General features: G+C 41.4%; 1 protein-coding gene across 10 annotated transcripts in view; it reads left to right on the top strand.

Annotated features, from left to right (window-relative positions):
• Positions 1-15,373, top strand: part of CALD1 (caldesmon 1) — a 232,720-nt gene that overhangs the window by 102,702 nt on the left and 114,645 nt on the right. The window lies entirely within an intron of this gene.

The following is a 15,373-nucleotide window of genomic DNA, read 5'->3' as shown; positions in this document are numbered from 1 at the left end:
TAAGCAAAACAGTCCCCAATCAATAATGAAGTTCTCACTTCCCAAGAATGTTGCTGACTTGAGGGAATAGAGAGATGATGAGGCAGTCTTCAGGGTAAAGGAGCTCACCTTTGAACAAACAATGATTTCAGAAGGAAGCACTCTTCACTCTCAGCAAATCCTCCTCACCCGGAAGAACTTCTACCAGTACACAGTCTACCTGGGGAGCAGCAAGAGGGACTTTCAGAAGGTAGAGGATGGAGAAGCTAAAGGAAGCCTCACTCATTCACACTCTTTCCAAGGCTGGCACTAGTAGGGAGAAGTGGTTTTCTGTGGCTGCCAGAGCAAATTACCGCAACCAGGTGGCTTACATAGCAGAGATTTATCTTCTCACAGTTACGAAGCATGGAAGCTCAAGGTGAAGGGGGTCACAGGTTCGTTTTCTTCGAAGGCCTCTCTCCTTGACTTGCAGATGGCCCTCTTTTCCTGTGTCTTCACTAGCATCCCACTGCCAGCACGTGTTTGGAGTGCCCTCTCTGTGTCTAACGTTTCCTCTTCTTAGAAGGGCTACAGTCATATCGGACTAATGCATGCTCTAAAGATTTCGTCTTAACTTAATTACCTCTTTAATGACCAGATCTCCAAATCTGTTTATTTTCTAAGTTACTCGGAGCTAAGATTTCAACATATGAATTTGTGGGAACACAACTCAGTCTCTAATATCCATCCTTTTTCCCCCATATGCTGATTTTTAGTTTGTCGCATATGGACAGCTGTCTGAGTCTCCTCTCCTGAACTACCTTAGCATTTATATCACTCTTAGAATATTTGGTTTTCCTACAGTATGTTGCAGTCCTTTGTATACATCTCTCACTTCCCTGTTTCATTACATAATTTTTGAAGCTGAAAAGTGTGCCTTTTACATCTTTCATAGCACTAGAGGAGGTTTTGTAAATAGTGAGCATTCAATAGTACTTATTAAATGAATAAGTGAATGGAGAGGTAAGGTAGAAGTCTCTGAACCTGTAATTTGCTATAAGACTACCTCCGAATAATGATTATTAGTGGTGCTTTCTCCTTACTTGCTGCCTGTCTCCTGACTTCCAAAAAGTGGAAATAAGTCAAGGCTGGAGAGAGAGACTGAATATATATATATATATTATTATAATATATATAATTATAATAATATATATATATATAATATGATTACTGATGGCGGGAGACTTACCTCACTCCTCAAAGAGTAAATAACATGGACCTGCTCCAGATACTGAGCACACTCTTTTGGGAGCCAAGAGGGAAGGACAGTGAGTTAGACTGAGACTTGCTGAGTTTAAGGGCCTGTGCAACACCCAAGGGTGTGTGTCTAGAATACAAGGGCTATGCACGTCTGAAGCCCAGGTAATAACTAGAGATAGAAATTTTCATAATCATAACCTACACATAGGAATTATGAGGCCACCCAGAAAGAGTGCAGAGGGAGGAGCAGCGGTTTAACGACGCCACTAGAAATTGCATGTAGAAAGTTTTCCTGATGAATAACAGGAGGAAGAAATCTAAATGGCATTTCTAATGTAAGAACATGCATGTTAGCAACTGTGGATGTCTATCTACTTCTCTCTTCACTTATTCCTTTGGTCCTATTTTATACCTTCTTCTGTCCTCTCCTTTAGGGCTTTGCCCCAAACCATTCCTGGGGAGCTTTCTCTACCCGAGCTTGCTCCTCTCTAGCCAACTCCACCCACGAGCATGTGTTTGACTCCCCAGCTGCTTGCCCGAGGCTATCATACATCAGCACTTCCCTTTAGGACCGTTTTCTCCATCACAATCAGAGCTGATCAGACTGGACAGTAGGGGAGGTCCACGATTAGACTCCTCTGTGTCCAAAGAGACAGAAGGTCAGGTGGCTGGGATGCCTCTGCCATGGAACATCGTCTTGTCCAGATAGTCAGTAAAGGACTCAGTTAAGGGGAATGTACCTCCTTTGCCCTGAACCCCTTCCGTAGTCCATTGGTCTCCTCACACTTCCTATGCCTTCAAGGAGGTTTTGGTGATGTTTTCATGTTTCACACGCAGGACAGAATGGGGGCTAATGAAGTATGAACGGACCAGGCCCTACATCATGGTGGCCATAGCAAGCTTCTCCTCTCTGGGTCTCACCATCAAAAGTGATTTCTAATTGGGCCACCTTCACCCCAGCCCTGGATTTCCCACTTTTTTCCTGCTTAGTGTGATACAAACAAAAGGAAGGAAACTATTCATTCATTTCTCTGTTATTTTCTAAAGCGTCATTTCTTTTCCTTGCTTCTCCGAGCTCACCCCCCTCCCCTTTCTCCACTGGTTCTCTTTCTCTAGCAGAAACCCAGGATCTTTCTTTGGATTGTCTGATTATTAGCAGGAGAGCCTGTCAGAGGTTTGTAAATTTCCTCCTTCTCTACATACCCTGTTCCATTTCCTGAACTTTGAGATATCAGATTTCTTCAAGTACCCTCCACTTCCATACTTTCCTCTTGGTATTCTTCAAGTTGCCAGGACAAAGATGCCCTTTTTCACTCAGTGACCTAAAGTGCTAATGGCACCTGTGTCAGTGGATTTTACATAAATTGCTATTTGTGTAAAATGAGCAGGGAGAAATTTTGAAGTCAAGAGAAAACAGCTTTGCAATCCTTGAGTGGCCTAGGTTGGGTATTCCAGATGAATGGTGGCCAGTGGCCAACAGAGGTGCCCCCAGACTGCATTTTATTCATTTCATTCAGCTATAGGATATGAAGAGAAAGATACTTTTCCTATGAGCATGTATAAGAAGTGCTTTGAGTTGTAAGCACCTAGCAGGCTTTGCCTTGTTTTAGAACAACATAAATGGGAGTCTTTATAACCACTATGGGCCAGTATTTTTAGAGTCAGTTGAAGCTCCAGATGGTATGGAAAGAGAGGGGGTTTTTTTCTTTTATCTTCTCTTGAGTTTTGCAGAACAAGCCTCTCTGGACACTCTTGACACAATATTCAGCCTCCTGTTTAGTTCAAGTGTGTCTGTACTTGTTACAGCACAATCTGAAGGGATCACTTTTGCACTAAAAGTCTTTTCTACAGATTTCTGGTAGTGGCTGCAGAACAACACCCAAGTTTGCTTAGAAATCAAGAGGACTCAAGGAGCATGGGTTCTCAGGTCTTCCCAGTTCTTGAAACTTTAATGATAAGGAAGGTAACAGGACATTCCAGCATCACCATGTGCAGATTTTGTAGCCTTTGCCAAGTGATGGTGTTTCCTTGGCCAGGAAATTGCACCTGGCCTTAGGAGGCACCTCCATCCAGCATGGCTGTTGATGGATAGAGGTTTTGTCAGGGTGGGCAAACCAAGATCAAGGCACAGATAGCAGCGAGAAAAACAAACAATGGTGCCAGGAGTTCTTGCCTAGAACTCCTTTCCAGACTTCTGTTCCAAAAAACATGAGTGAGTATGCCATAAAGAGGAAAAAAAAAAAGAATGATCCTGCTATTTAGCTTTCAAACAAAACTATCAGAAGTCTGAGGTTCCAACTGTGACAGGATTTGTACAGTTCAAGGACACAGACTCAACTACTTCCCAAGTTTGCTTTGGGATGTTCAACAAAACAAAGCTGCAAACATCTTGCACTAGTCCATGGAACAGTCCTCCAGCAGGGTTTAAAGGCTCAATCTGAGGCAGGGGGAAGACTAAGACATTTTCCTTCCTACTATTTTCTGTATCAGGTCCAACTTAATGCCAAATTAAATCTAGATTTTTTTAAAATCAACTTTTACTGGAGGAAAAAGCAGAGCTGCATTCCCTGAAACAGATATTTTAAGGCCAAACTTATTACTTGGGTGGTTTTTTTTTCTCCTCCTTTTTGCTAATTCAAAACAAAATGTCTATCATTCACTCTCACACCAGTCTTTAAGAGCTGGAGACAAATGGAGTCTGAATATTCACGCCAATGTGGTATAAATGAGCTGTGATTTCAGGAGGCTGGCTGTTTCTCTGACAGGGGAAAAGAGAGGTTGACTAGTTTAATATCTTTGGCTGAAAACACTTTGTTAAAGAGGGATGGAGACAGCCAACATTAATATCAAGTCCTGTTATTTAATGACCAAGAACGACATACCGTGGAACGGGGCATCCTGAGTTTGGAGAGAAGTGTGTTTATCATATTCAGAGAATGCAGAGAGGGAGTGAATACAAACACATGTCAGGCCTGAAGGAAGGCGCTCTTCTAAAAGCATTTTCTTCAAGTTCTTCAAAAGATTCCTCCCATAAGTATATTATACCCATGACTGTGAATCTGATTCCATCACAGACTCTCAAGATGTATAAACATAAAGACATTTGTTACCATGAGGGACTCTGGGGACATATCTACTGCCTCCCCCAGCTTTCTGGCTAATGGATTAGAACTAAAAGGTGCAGTTATGCGTCAGGGTTGGTGGGGGAGGCTTGTGACCACTATTAGCACCATCTGTCCTTTTCTTGCTCTTCAAACATACATATTCAGTCACTCATTAATGTATTCACTCTACAGCTATATACTGAACTGGAGCTTCTCTAGCCAGTGCTATATTAGGTCTGGGCTACGTTAACAAGTCTAGTGTTCCTTCATTCTTCCTATAAAATGGACTTTTTTTTATTGAAGGCAGTGGGAAATCTAGTGACTCTAATAATATACTCATTGACATAAATTGTGATTTCTGGTTCTTTTATTTATTTTTTATTGGCCTTATCTTAACAAAGAGTCATAATACTTTATATACCTCCGCTGTCTCGTTTACCTATCATTCTTAATTATGTGGTTTACAGGCAAAACACTGCAGGGCACTGGCTATATCTCTAATTCTACTTTTCTGAAAATTGCTTTGAAGAATGATGCTTAATTGTCCCCTGCCTTATTTGTTTCCTAAATTCTGTTTTCAAGAAGAATTTTTTAGGGGGAGACATAACTGTAGTATCAAAATAATTGAAAATTAAGAGCAAAGTAAGGGTTTGTCACTTTTTATTGGAATGCTCAAAGAATCAAAGGTGACAGACCCAGAGTGATTCACTGTGAAACCAGTGGTGTGCTTAAGCCACAGAGCCCGTCCTTTGAACAGATGTCTGTCACACCCCTGCCTAAGTTTTTACGTTTAACATTGTATTCACTTTCTTAAAGGACTCCCAAATAATTTTCAGGTCCCACAAAATCTGACTCTGTCTTAAGACAGATACTAACAGATAATCTTAGATGATTTTGCTTCCTGTCTGAAATTAATTAAATGAAAAAGCGAAAAGAAATAGTCAAAGTGTGTTTTTATTTTTTAAAGACTTTAGGATGAATTCAGCTTATTTTCTAAAGTGAACTCCACTTAAATGAAATAATAAATCAGTTTGCCAAAGCCCAAATGAACATCAACAAGATTCATTTTCATTTCATTGATAAACATCAAATATGGACTCCCCCTAACATCAAGCAAGCCAACTCCTTCCAACAGGAAACAAATTCTAGACAGGGTTGTTTGTAGCCGAGTACGGATCCTTTAGGCAATTACATGGTCTTTTCATCAGTGAGGTTCTTGCCATAAGCTACTTTGCATTACATCTTGTGAGAAGCAGCATAGTCTCACAAAGCACAGACTCTGAGGGCTAGACTGCCTGGATGTAAATCCTGGCTCTAATATTTGCTAACTCTGTGACCATTTTTGGACTCCAAAATCACTGCAGATGGTGATTGCAGCCATGAAATTAAAAGACACTTACTCCTTGGAAGGAAAGTTATGACCAACCTAGATAGCATATTCAAAAGCAGAGACATTACTTTGCCAACAGAGGTCCATCTAGTCAAAGCTATGGTTTTTCCTGTGGTCATGTATGGATGTGAAAGCTGGACTGTGAAGAAAGCTGAGCGTTGAAGAATTGATGCTTTTGAACTGTGGTGTTGGAGAAGACTCTTGAGAGTCTCTTAGACTGAAAGGAGATCCAACCAGTCCATTCTGAAGGAGATCAGCCCTGGGATTTCTTTGGAAGGAATGATGCTAAAGCTGAGACTCCAGTACTTTGGCCACCTCATGCGAAGAGTTGACTCATTGGAAAAGACCCTGATGCTGGGAGGGATTGGGGGCAGGAGGAGAAGGGGACGACAGAGGATGAGATGGCTGGATGGCATCACCGACTCAATGGACATGAGTTTGGGTAAACTCCGGGAGTTGGTGATGGACAGGGAGGCCTGGCGTGCTGCAGTTCATGGGGTTGCAAAGAGTTGGACATGACTGAGTGCCTGAAATGAACTGAACTGAACTGAACTGTGACCTTGGGCAAATGACACATCTTCTCTGAGCCTTAGTCTTTCCATCTGTAAAATGGACTCAATAAAGATTGTTATAAAGATTTAAACTGATACTTATAAAATTCTTAGAACTGTACTGGGTACATAGCACATGCTATATAACCATTGACTAAATAAATAAACTTCTCCATCTAGAATGTAGGCTAAGAGATAAATTCACATAAGTTTACCCTTTAACTCCTCATAGTGCCTAGCCTGATGCATGAGAGCCATTAAGGAATGATTGTATAAATTAGGGATTACTAACAAGCAACCTGAGGTCCACTGACCTGCAAGTGGGCTTCCTTTGCCCAGCATGGTTTTCTTGAAATTTTGATTTTGAATTTTTTTAGGGATGCATGATTTCTCCATTTCCCCACAGGCCACCACTCTCCAAGTATTTACCTTTTGGGTCCTTAAAAGCATTCGAATTTGTCATTCCTGGTGTTAGCGAATGAACACACAACACGTGAGCACTCCTGCAGTTAGCAGCAGTTTTATGACTCACTGGAGTAGGCAGATGGGGCCAATGAGCCATTTCTATTCCCTGAAGCCCTACCTGATTAGCTTACCCATTCCTATTTCTATGTTAGAAGCCATAGAACAGAAACAGAAAATCAGTAAGTTGAATAAATACCTTCATGCAGCAGTGCCTCATATCACAAGATCATTTTTGTCATGGACTAACTTAACCATGGCTATGTCAGTCATGGCAAGCTAGGTTATGCTGGGGTTGGGGACCACTCAAAATCTTAGTGACTTCAACACAAAGGTTGCCCCCTCATGCTTTCTCTGTAACCCTGGATAGGCAGGGGTCTCTGGTCCACATCATTGCCATCCTTACTTGGGGACCCAGGGCAGAGAGAGAAAGTACTCTGAAGGATCTCATATCAACAAAGAAATGGTCTGCCCCAGAAGTGACGGGATACTTCTGCTCACAACTCACTGGCCAGAAGTAGTCACTTGGCCCCAGATGCCCACGAGGAAGCCAGCAAGTACAGTTCTATAAGGTGCCCGGAAAGCGCAAAGGGTACTGATGGCCAGAGGTGTGGAATTTTTGGAACTTGGATTTTTCAGGCCAGAAGTTTTTCATTAAGTTCAGTTCAGCAACCATTCTCGTGTATCTATAACGGCAGAGCTAAACACCCCGCACTGCGAGGGGATAGCAAAGGAGAGGCAGGCCCTGACATTGAGCAGCTTCACATTTGCTCCAGAGAAAGAGAGGTTATAACACATTTGAATAACAAAGCTGTATGGTATTGACCATCGAAAAGAACAGTGCCAACAATGCTGCAGAGTTGAAAGGCCGGCTGCTTCTGGAGTAAAGAGAAGACTGAGCTACACTCTAGAAAAACAGACAGGATTTGCAGAAGGAATGGAGGGCGCTGCAGGTTACAGAAGGGAGCAAACAGGGACAAAGGCCCAGAGGCAAAATACGAGCTGGCTTGTCGCAGGACTAAGGAAGCGGCCTGACTGTGGGGTCAGGAGAGGCGGTGGGTACAGTAGAGTCATTCCACGCAGGGCTCTGAGATGCACAGGGGAACAGGATGGTAGCTTTGGCGGGGGGGCGGGGAGCTGGGGGAAAGACCACCCCTCCTCACTAACCCCTTCAAAACCCAGGCACCTAAACCTCCCAGGCATCAGCTTATTCCCCAAACCAAGACTCCTGGATACATAGTCTTCCCAGACCCCCAGGGCAGCCATTGAACGCAGACAGTAGTAAACCTTGGGTTGCTCCTGTCTTCAGTCCCAGGGTTTGATCGCTTGTCCTCCTAACAAAAGAATATTCAAGTTCAAGTGAAACAGCCTCTCATTGCTGGGGTCAGTTCAGCCCTTTTGCTATGGAACATCTGTTTTTGAAATTCAGCTGAGACCCTGACTTAAATCTGTTTAACTTAAAAAGCAGCAAGAGAACATCTTGTTTTCATGAATGTCCAGGGGCTGTGTGTCAACAAATTAAAGGTCTGCTTGTGGTATTCAAAGTAGAAAAGCTGGTCATGAGATGTTCTGCCACTGGAGTAAATTTATTATGGGTTGTTCATTTCTTGGAATCATGAACCAAAATTTGAAAAAACAAAGTGGACCAGCTACATTTGAATCAACAAATTTCTGCCCAGTGGCGAGTGAGAAATATGCTTTTGTTGTTGGAAGGTCACTGAGTTGGGTGGTTTCTAGAAAGATGCCCTCCACTCTAGCCATGTGAAATTTATATCTTAAGTGGATTCCCTATGTCTGTTCCAGTTCTGGCAGACCATATTTGATAGGTCATTATTTTTACATTACTTATATAGGATCTGAAGTTGGAGAGAAAGGATGAGAATAGTTCACCATCCTTCATATCTGACTAGCTGCTTTACTCTTCACTCACTTTTTTAGGACAGAAAAGTAGAGACAAGTTCAATTAATCAACACCTAGTGTTGTTGAGCAAGTGCCTGGCACAATCTAGATGTTGATATATATTTAATAAATACAAACCTCAGTCTTACACGTTTATGTTCCCTTTGTCACTGCTTGTCTGTAGTGTATTAACATTATTCTTTTTTGAGAAAGCTATTACTTCTTAAATCTTATTATACCCCAAAGGAAACCTTGAGTTAGAACTCTGCTCAATGTTAAGTAGCAGCTTGGATAGGAGGGGAGTTTGGGGGAGAATGGATACATATATATGTATGGTTGAGTCCCTTCACTGCTTACCTGAAACTATCATAACATTGCTAATTGGCTATTTCCCAATACAAAATAAAAAGTTTGCAAAAAAAATATTAAAAAGCAAAAAAAAAATACAAAGAAAACCATGAGTCATACCTGTAGTTCTCTCTCATAGCAGCTTATATTTTCCTTTCCTTACCCCATCCCAGTTTATATTTCATTGATTTATTGCCTGTCTCCACCATCAGACCATAAGCACAGTGAGAGCAGAGTAGTTGCATTCACAACCTATTTGCCACACCCAGCAAGGTAGCAAATGGTAATTCATAATATTTCTTGAATGTTGTTTTCGAAGTTTTGATTGTGATGACGGGTGTAGAGCCTTTACCAGTCTTGAGTATGTTGTTGTTGTTGTTGTTGTTGTTGTTCAGTCGCTCAGTCGTGTCTGACTCTTTGCGACCCCATGCACTGCAGCACACCAGGCTTCCCTCTTCTTCACTATCTCCCAGAGTTTACCCAGATTCAAGCCATCCAATAATCTCCTCTGTCATCCCATTCTCCTCCTGCCCTCAAGCTTTCCCAGCATCAGGGTCTTTTCCAATGAGTTGGCTCTTCACATCAGATGGCCAAAGTGTTGGAGCTTCAGTTTCAGCATCTCTTGAATATACATGAATTTAAACACAGTGAAGAAGACATTAGGACTTAAAATTCAGTTGAATACAGAGAAGCCTTTTGTGTGATGACACACTCCCATTCATTTGGGCATACTCTCTCCTGAAGGTCATGGTGGGATGGGTTGGTCTAATCATCTCTATGTTCTCTCAACTGAAAATTGTCAGACCACATCTGCAGTGTAGCTGGCCAAGATTAATGTCAAAGCACATGCCAACAGTTTAGGACTTTTTTTTCCTCTCAAATAGTTAACTCATTCCTGGTAGGATTAAACCTGTGACATTAGGCTTGTTTGTAGTAATTTTTGACACAGCAAGCTCCCTGGTAGAGACAGTACAAAGATCTACAGTCAGAAAGCTGTTTCAGTTGTCTTTTGGGCACGTGGCTTTGTGTGCTCATTCACTTGTCTGGTGGTCACCATTTACTTTTCTGATGGTCAAGCAAAATACCAACACTTTAGCTGAGTGGGGACAAAGTGGATTCACTTTCTCTCTTTTACTGTTACGGTCTGTGTAGACAGGATTGAAATGGGATTTACTTGTGAGTTCTAAAGAATCTCAAGAGAAATGCTCATTCATTAACAGGAGGTGCAATTCCACAACACTTTCTTGCTTTGTATACTTGAAAACATTCCCAAAGCAACAAAGTTGGATGCAGAAAAAATAATGGGAGGAAAGAAAAATAATACTCTGAATTCTGAACAATTCTACTTTAATAGGTTGATCTGTCTGCCAGCTGGCCTCAGTGTTGACTACTTGTAATATATACTTTTGGTAGGCCGCATGTAGTTCTTGGAACTGTTTATATTAGACTGCAGAAACTTAATTATTCTGAAACTGGCAGGACTTGCTTTGGTTACTTAATACAGAGTTGCTTAGTCATCTTTATACATGGTGTGGACAGCATTGTTTAAGTGTGAAAATTTGGAAAATGCAAATGTGTTCCGAAGAGATTACAGGTCAGGTAGAAAAACAAGAAGTTATCGTTGTTTCAAGACGCTAGGCAGGTGGTTGCCACATGTTTTAATTTGACAAGCTAGGTGACTGTTGAGTTGAAGCCCTTGATTACAAGTATTTTTCCATTTTCTTTGTGAATTTTGTCAGAAGTAAAAAACTGCTGCTGCTGCTGCTGCTTAGATCATATTCTGATCCACATTTTGCAAAACACAGATTTCTCAGCAAGAGTGTGAGGTACTCTAGAAGACACTGTTGAAATGGCTTTCTTGTTTTCAGAAACAAATAAGGATGTTATTTCATGCTGGTCATTGCAACGATCCTTCTTTTTAATCTTCTGGTTTGAATGCTTATCTTGCCATACTTGAACTGCTGCCTTCCAAATGCAATACAGATTTATAGAGCTTCAGTAAGGAAACAGGCAGGCAAAATGAGTTTCTTCCGTGTATTTTAGAGTCTGAAGTGGCGCCGGAGGTCTCCAGGTTTTTCAGGAATGCCCATGGCAACCTCACACTCTTCCTGTGACCTGGGTAGGAGCTCCTAAGAGAGATGGTGAGAAAAGATAAAGGTCCTGTAGCCAATGGGTAGTGACACCAAGCTGGGGAGGGTAGGTTCCCGAGAAAACACCCAGAACAGGGCCTTATGTTTCTAATTACCAAGCATGGTTACAGAGTAAAATCAGGCAACACTTCTTTTTTAGACTGATGGAAGCATTTAAATCAGCTCTGAATGTCAGTGTTTTCTAATTATGATGGAGGAGTGGCAAGGCGTCTCCAAAGGCCTTGGAAATTTGATGTGTTCAACCCTGATTCTCTTATTCATTGTCATCTCTTCTCTTTCCTTTTCCTTTGAACGTCTCAGAAATTCCCTCAGTTACAAAGGCCTAATACCCTTCTTTCCTGAAACCAGAATGTCTTTCTAAGACAAGTTTCTTTTCCACTAGAAGAAAACAACCACAACTACAAGTCTCAATATAAAATAGAGCTTTGTAGTGAACCACCATCCCCAAGGTTACTAAGAGTTCAGCTGGAGGCATGACCTTTTGATCATGTCTTAGCCAAGTTCCTCTGTTTACCAATTAAATCCAAAAATAAGCAATGCCCTGGAACTCACTTTAATTCAACAAGTGTGAACTTAGTGCTGACTATAAGAAAAAAAAATAGTTAAAAACTTTGAGGGTTGATAAAAATGAATGATTATCACTAGGAGATTACAACCTTCTGTGTGTTAGTCGCTCAGTTGTATACAGCTCTTTGCACCCCTGTGGGCTATAGCCTGCCAGGCTCCTCTTCCCAAGGGATTCTCTAGGCAAGAATACTGGAGTCGGTTGCCATTTCCTTCTCCATACAGCCTTCTAGGGAAGACAGATATGTGTTCAGTAATTAAAATGCAAGCTCCAATAATACAGGTATCAGTAAACACTCATGTCAGTGAATACAAGATTCAGAGATCCTGTCATCTCTGCTTGTCGTAAGCGGGTTTACACTCTGAGCCATTCTTTATTTGAAGGAAAGTCCAGAAATTCCCAAACTAATAAATGGGTGAAACTACCATCTAAATGACTCATGAGAAAGGGAGGAAGAAGCAGTCTAGGCACTTTTCAATTTGTTATTTAACTTCGTTGCAGATTTATATGTTAAAATGTGTATCTATTACATTTGAGAGACATAATGGATAATGTCCCTCAGTTTGGCTTCAAAGCTTATCACCTTAGATTACAAACTCCTAGAATATAGTCTCTAACTTGCTTCAAAATTCTAAAACACAGTAAGTGCATTTGATGATCATGATGAATAGATGTTGAACAATTTACTAAGGAAAAATTAATCCCCTGATTGTAATAACATGTCCTTCATGTGCAAAAATGTCACCAGTACAAAGTATCACTAGGGCATACCGTTGGATTGTTCGCAGCAGTGTAAATGGATTTGTGTCCTGCTATGGGCTTCCCCATGGGCTCAGTGGTAAAGAATCTGCTTTTGATGTGAGAGACGAGGATTCAGTCTCTGGGTTGAAAAGATCCCCTGGAGGAAGAAATGGCAACCTACTCCCGTGTTCTTGCTGGGAAAATCCCGTGGACAGAGGAGCCTAGTGAGCTACAGTCTTATTCACTCAGTCATATCCAACTCTTTGTGACCCCATGTACTGCTGCACACCAGACATCCTGTCCTTCACCACCTCCTGGAGCTTACTCAAACTCACGTCCATTGAGTAGATGACGCTATCCAAGCATCTCATCCTCTGTCGTCCCCTTCTCCTCCTCCCGTCAGTCTTTCCCAGCATCAGGATCTTTTCCAGTGAGTAGGTTCTTTGCATCAGGTGGCCAAAGTACTGGAGCTTCAGCTTCATTCTCAGTCCTTCCAATGAATATTCAGGACTGATTTCCTTTAGGATAGACCGGTTGGATCTCCTTGCAGTCCAAGGGACTCTTGAGAGTCTTCTCCAACACCACAGTTCAAAAGCATCAATTCTTCAGCACTCAGCCTTCTTTTTGGTTCAACTCTCACATCCATACATGACCACTGGAAAAACCATAGTTTTGATTATACGAACCTTGTTGGCAAAGTAATGTCTCTGCTTTTTACTATGCTGTCTAGGTTTGTCATAGCTTTTCTTCCAAGGGCTACAGTCTATAGTATCACCAAGAGTCAGACACGACTGAGTACATCTAAACTCTGTCACCTTACTAATCTCTTATACTAGCAGGATACCTGGGTAAGGCTCTGGATCTTGTTGTTGATCACTAAATTGGAAATGTTAGACACAAACTCATGCATTGCTAATATTTTTATAGCTGAGTAGACTGGAAAGGCCAGAGGGTCATGCACAAGGAAAACTAAACTGTTATGTAAAATATGGTGACCTCCGTACCATGTTTATAATTGGTGAAGACCTATGGCCTCTGACCTTTTGTTCCAAGTAAGCCACTCTTGGGTCTTGTGCAATTCGAAGTGTGGTCTCTCTTCAGACAGTGTCTCAGCTTCTTTTGAGCTGAGCAGTCATTTCACTTTCTCAGTTGCAAGTGTGCTCAGAACAGCAAGACTGCAGATCTGAAATATATCTCATAGATCAACAAAGAAGTTACTAATGAGAGGATTAAATAAATACATCCCTGCTTTGAGAGGCTGGCCCATACCATACCCCTCATTTCTATTCCGTCTACTCTAGGAGACATAAGGTTTTTGAAGACAGAGATGTCTCTGAACTGCATAACACCATGGTAAAGTCACTTCATTTTAGGAGTTGGAAGGCCTTACAGTGGGCTGTCCAATAGAACTTTCTGTGATGATTGAATGTTCTCTGTGCTGTCTTACATGGAAGCCACTAGACACATGTGGCTACAGAGCACTTGAAATGGGGCTGGTGAGACAGAGGCATTGAATTTCTAATTTTACTTAATTTTGATTATTTAAATCACCTCCTGTGACTAGTGACAACCATATTGAGCAACACAGCCTTAGAATCTCAAAAAATAGCTTCCCACTACAACCTTAAACAGATGGCCATTTCACCTCTACCTGACTATTTCCAGTAATTGGGTTCACATTTTCTCAGTAGCCCCATCCATAGTTGGATAGGTCCACTGGGACAAAGATCCTACCCTGATATGACATCAGAATTAGCCTCTGTTATCAGGTATGCATTTAGAAAGCACATTTAGGAATTTTTAAAGCATAGCGATGCATTTTTTTCTCACCTGGGCCTAGATTGGTGGAGAATTTCTGTCTTTGCCGTAGCAATTCACTCCCATGACTTTTGATGCTTTTCTCTTCTTTCTGGGCCAAGAGAGCAACAGTGACCATATGTCTTTGCTGATTTGATATGTTCTGTTCTGTGTCTTTTGGTCTAAGTTTCCTGGAGTTTGTTGTGAAAGAGTATTTCAAACTCTCGAAAAGGGTACCAAAGGAATAGTATTCCAAATTTTTAATTCTTTCTCTCTTATAAGAAAACGTTTCAGCTTGGTTTAGAGATTAGTCTAAATACCAGTCCTGGTTTTCCATTGATGGGCTGTGGTGCAGGAGCTGATGCCACAGTCCTATTTGTCTCAGTCTTCTTTCTTTAAATGGAGGTGACTCTACTTTTCTTACTTGGGAAGATCAGTGAAATGCCATGGGACTGTGAACAACTTGAAGTGCTCCAAATGGTTAGTAACGCTTGGAGATGAGACATAAAATTCCGAAGTGCGTGGCCTTCCCCAGTGTGGAGGCCAGTGTAGATAAACGCCATCCCTTCACATCTGAAACGCCCAGTGTCCACCCCTCCTAAGGTGGAAAGGGGGCCGTGAAGACATGGATTTTTGTAACATTAAGACTTCTGTTCTCCTGTTTTGCAAGTGGAGAAATTATGAATAGAGAAAAAAGTAATAACGAAAGACTGAGCAGAGGAGGAAAGAAAAAAACAGGTCATAACAAGGTAATCTGCTCTTAGTAGGGCCTCGTGTTCTGTATTCACTGATGAGAGAAAAGAAACAACTTGAGAAGGCAGAGTTCCTCAGATTGATCCCATTCATTTTTATTTCTGTGTTCCTGGTCTTGACACATGTGTCTTAGTGATTGCATTTTTTTAAAAGTAGCACAGATTTTTGGAGCAAAATGGTGAAGGTTGAGCTAAAGTTAAGTCCAAACTGTATGTTAGAATCTATGCGTTTATTTGGTTTTTGAGTCCCAAATGAACTATTTAGTTGAGAAAAGAGTAAAGCAGGTTGATAAGTTGATTTTTTTTTTTTAAGGACAAAAGTTCACTTTCTGTCGTCAGAAAGAAACCACTGCCAGATCTACTGTGTAACTACTGCAAATGTGGGTTTATATAAC

Source organism: Capra hircus, chromosome 4, assembly GCF_001704415.2.
Source record: "Capra hircus breed San Clemente chromosome 4, ASM170441v1, whole genome shotgun sequence".
In the NCBI taxonomy this organism is placed as follows: Eukaryota; Metazoa; Chordata; class Mammalia; order Artiodactyla; family Bovidae; genus Capra; species Capra hircus.
The sequence above is the reverse complement of the archived record's forward strand: the minus strand, read 5'-3'. Positions and strand labels throughout refer to the sequence as shown.